Below are 5,000 nucleotides of genomic sequence, written 5' to 3' on the forward strand. Positions count from 1 at the left end.
CATCTTGGCTGGGGGGCAAACAAGGCTAAAATTACTGCAAATGTATGGGACTTTGGTGGACTTGGAACCGCTGTAACGCCCCGAAAAAGAGGCGGATTGCCACATTGAAAGTGTCTTCTAAAAGACATTTATACTGAGATTATTTTTATGAAATATAAAGAAGAGATTCAGGCTACAACGAATATAAACGAATTTTTAAGGTTTTATACAAACCCTTCTAAAATCATGCAAATTGCCGCGAGATTAGGCCCGGCCACATTAGAAGATTTATAATTCGAATTCACGGACGTCGTAATAGCAATAATAGAACTTTATTTTCATACGATAATGTTTAAAGCGGAATAGATTGTGGGGTTGTACACAAATGAAATCAAATCAAATTACTACATATCAAATCAGACGGGCCCTTGTGGAGAGTACCGGGAGAAAAACTCCTCCGGAGCAGAGTAGAAGTAGAGAACCAACAAGCACAATCCACATATGACGCCGGGTCTGGGAATCGAACCGAGGGTTGTCCAATACACACGAACTGAGTCGGGTCGACTTTTTGGTGAAGACGACCCGTCAAGCGGAAGTCGGGTCGTGGTTTTTTGCGGAAGTAAAGTAACAGGAAGTTGCTATTTGAAAGATGGTTCGAGGAACTTTTTGAAAATGTTGACGGGTCGTAAGGAGCCGTCTAGTTCGTGACTAGCCGTCATTTGAAAAAGTCGACCCGACTATTAAAAATGTCAGGTGGTGAGGGACTTAGAAAAAAAACGTGTATTTGTGAAGATAGTGGAGGCGGTGAGGCCGGCAGAAAATGTTGACGGGTCGTGACGACCCGTCTAGTTCGTGACGAGCCGTCATTTTAAAAGTCGACCCGACTATTAGAAATGTCAGGTGGTGAGGGACTTAGAAAAAAATCGTGTATTTGTGAAGACAATGGAGGCGGTGAGGCCGGCAGAAAATGTTGACGGGTCGTGACGACCCGTCTAGTTCGTGACGAGCCGTCATTTCAAAAGTCGACCCGACTATCAGAAGTGTCAGGTGGTGAGGGACTTACAAAAAAATCGTGTATTTGTGAAGATAGTGGAGGCGGTGAGGCCGGCTGAAAATGTTGACGGGTCGTGACGACCCGTCTATTTCGTGACGAGCCGTCATTTCAAAAGTCGACCGGACTATCAGAAGTGTCAGGTGGTGAGGGACTTAGAAAAAAATCGTGTATTTGTGAAGATAGTGAAGGCGGTGAGGCCGGCTGAAAATGTTGACGGGTCGTGACGACCCGTCTAGTTCGTGACGAGCCGTCATTTCAAAAGTCGACCCGACTATCAGAAGTGTCAGGTGGTGAGGGACTTACAAAAAAATCGTGTATTTGTGAAGATAGTGAAGGCGGTGAGGCCGGCAGAAAATGTTGACGGGTCGTGACGACCCGTCTAGTTTGTGACGAGCCGTCATTTTAAAAGTCGACCCGACTATTAGAAATGTCAGGTGGTGAGGGACTTAGAAAAGAAATCGTGTATTTGTCAAATTAGAAGCTGCCACAAATGGCTTTATGTCTCAAAACTCAAATGCAAACTTCATCGAATAAGGCGCACGATTTCAGTTCGCCTACAGCGAGTTTTCATCCCTTTTCGCTGAAATTTGGGAAGAATGGGTTGCCCGATAATGTGGCAAAAAAACCGTGTCGGGGAGTATTTATTTGTTGCCTCCTTCGAAAGTAATGAGTATTTAAGAATAGGTACTGCGCGTTTTATAAAAAGTTAAAGTTTAACAGTGAATAAAAACAAACCAGACATGTAATCAAAATGCCTCGACACGGGTTTTTAGATCAAGGTGTGAAGAAAACGTAGTTTCCGGTTAAATTCTGAACGGAAACGAACTCAATTTGTGAAACTACATACTTTTGGAAAATGATGGCTATTTTAGGAAAGGTATTTTATTTCTTGCCCTAAGTCAACTAATAATCGTGATCTACAATTCCTAGGCTTCCAGAAAATATATACTTTATTGGGGTTTTTATGAAACGTGTGACCGTGAAGCAGCGACAACGCGAGGTTGTCATTTGGCATGTACTGACATTTAAATGACGCAAAAACTCATGAAACGGCTTGTTATGCAGATTAACATTCCGGTTTTTCATGAAGAATTTAAATCTGTTAAGGACTTCGACGCGTTTAGGTGATTAATATTGGGCAATAGTTTTGGAAGTTCTTTATTTCCTTGGTTAGCAATCGAGCTGGTTTACCGTTTATTTGTGGATGTTCTGCAACATGAATGCATAATTTTCTTGAGGCCGGACATGGGGTGGAAAATGCGGGCCGTTGTTTGTACATATTTTGGGCGTACGTGTTTTAATGAGTGCTGGTGTGGAAGGGCTTTTTTCAACGTAACTCGTATATGGTAGAGTAAGGTCGTAGAATTTGAAGTGTGACTTTCCAAATTAAAGATAAAACAAGTCATTAATAGGATACGGTGTTGGTGCTCGCGATGACTTTGTTAAGCTGAAAGCAACTGAAAGTGCTGCTATAATCATAGGCAGCCCAAGCTCGGTATACGATTTATAGCCTTTGTGCTTGTAAATACTAAAGTAAGCTGTTAATGTAGAAATAAACTTCACTTACCTCTACGTACAGTTGTCCTCTTATTTTCTGTGCAATCGGAGGGCAAACTTGTGTCCGTTTTAGATGGGTTTGTGGCTTTCGAAATTTTACGATGCCGTTAGTTGTCATTTCCCCTCCTTCTCTTTATGAGGGGAAATGACAACTAACGACATCGTAAAAATTCGAAAGCCACAAACCCGTCTATAATGCACAGAAATTTGTCTTCCGATTGCACAGAAAAGACGAGGGCACCTGTACCTAGAGGTAAGTTAAGTTTACTCCTACATTTACAGCTTATTTTAGCATTTATAAGCTCAAAGTTAATTTTCCCATACAAAGGCTATAAATAGTATACCACGTTTGGGCTGCCTGTGCTATAATTTGCAAATATCGTTGCTTCTAAGTGAAGGATGGGGTAGTTGGGAAAGAATTTGCACAGCATTTTCGTTTCAGTGTTAGCAGCCACTTTCTCGTTGCAATATCACAGGAGTTGTCACTATTCCAAACTATCAATGGAGACACTTTTTATCCATTGTCAGTTTGGCCTCAAGAAATGAAGATGGCATTTTGGAGAAAGCCAATTGGCGATAGCGCGGCATTTAAATTGAGCTTGTTTTTCCTCGGGAACGGCTGTTCTCCGTATCTCTTCAGGCAGTGGATAATGCTGTCCCAGTTTTGGAGTGACAAACAGTTGGCGGAGAAACGGGCAAGACAACTAGATTTTATATTCAATAACGCAGATACAAAGAGACACGTCTGGTTCTACTACGACCTCGATTACCTGAAGTATCTGTACCTGGATGGTCTTCCACGCGACCCGCCAGGACAGGCAAGACACTGATCGCCGAATCCCCCCCAAAAAAACGGTTCCTTTAGGAGCCACCACACGTTCTAAAGTCGTGACCAAGTAGTTATCCCCCACTCGTTATAGGTATGCTCTCCCTTTGTACAAGGCCTTTCCGTGTATCGTTATGACACTTCAGAAAAAAAGAGAACCATTTTTTGAAAAATTTGGCACGAACGCTTTCAAAACGTCAAAACGACGCTTTCAACGACAGTGAGTTCTATTGTAATCGGTCTTCCACACATCCTCTATAGCCCACGGCATACAATTGTAGGGAGGGTATTATTTCCTCTAAGAACTAACGAAAAATTATACGCAACTGCGATCCTCTCCTTTCTTTTCTCTTCTTTTCTTTTATTTATAGTGACATTTATTATTGTCCATGCACGTATCGGTATTTAGTCACTACTCTTTGGGAACGATGAATACAAAAGTTAATGCTGAGCAGCATGTTGTCGAAATATATATGTCACTACGAACACGAACGAACGAATTATTCGCCCATTTGTAAGTGCTACGAAGTTTATAGTTGTTCATGCACATATCGGTATTTAGGCCGCCACTCTTTGAGAACGAGGCATACAACATTCCTGACCAGCATATTGTGAGGGTATTAATTTCGCTACTACGAATGAAACATTCACAACATTTGTGAGTGCTATTGTGGACGACGATTATAGTTGTTCATGCATGTATCGGTATTTTAGCCGCCACTCTTTGAGATTGAAGCATACAACATTTCTAAGCAGCGTATTGTCAGGGTGCTGATTTCGCTACGAACGAATCATTGACCATTTTGGATGCTTTTAGGAAGCTTGCAATTGCGGCGATTTTCGGTGCGCTTGAATGTTTTGAGGAAGCGTACGACGATTTCACCACGCTTTAAGAACGAAGCATTCAATATTTCGGAGCGCTATTACAGGGCTATTTAATACAGTCAATCATTATTTCTGCTTCTGAACAGCATGTTGTCTGGGTATTAATTTCGCTACGCAGTGAACGAACGAACCATTCACCATTTTTGGTTGCTTTTAGGAAGCTTGCGGCCATTTATTTAGGCCGCCACTCTTTGAGAACGAGGCATACAACATTCCTGACCAGCATATTGTGAGGGTAAAAATTTCGCTACTACGAATGAAACATTCACAACATTTGTTATGAGTGCTATTGTGGACGACGATTATGGTTGTTCATGCATGTATCAGTATTTTAGCCGCCACTCTATGAGAATGAAGCATACAACATTTCTAAGCAGCGTATTGTCAGGGTACTAAATTCGCTACGAACGAACCATTGACCATTTTGGATGCTCTTATTGCGGCGATTTTCGGTGCGCTTGAATGTTTTGAGGAAGCGTACGACGATTTCACCACGCTTTAAAACGAAGCATTCAATATTTCGGAGCGCTATTAGCCTGCTCTCCCTCGCTCCCCTTCCCCTTCCCCGATTACGCCGGCCACGCAGGCTAGAGCGCTATTACAGAGCTATTCTGTTTCTGAACGGCATGTTGTCTGGGTATTAATTTCGCTACGCCGTGAACGAACGAACCATTCACCATTTTTGGTTGCTTTTAGGAA

At 42.2% G+C, this 5,000-nt stretch overlaps 1 protein-coding gene across 4 annotated transcripts in view; it reads left to right on the plus strand.

Annotated features, from left to right (window-relative positions):
* Positions 1 to 5,000, plus strand: part of LOC138008104 (pyroglutamylated RF-amide peptide receptor-like) — a 65,801-nt gene that overhangs the window by 33,334 nt on the left and 27,467 nt on the right. The window lies entirely within an intron of this gene.

This window comes from Montipora foliosa, chromosome 6 (genome assembly GCF_036669935.1).
Source record: "Montipora foliosa isolate CH-2021 chromosome 6, ASM3666993v2, whole genome shotgun sequence".
In the NCBI taxonomy this organism is placed as follows: Eukaryota; Metazoa; Cnidaria; class Anthozoa; order Scleractinia; family Acroporidae; genus Montipora; species Montipora foliosa.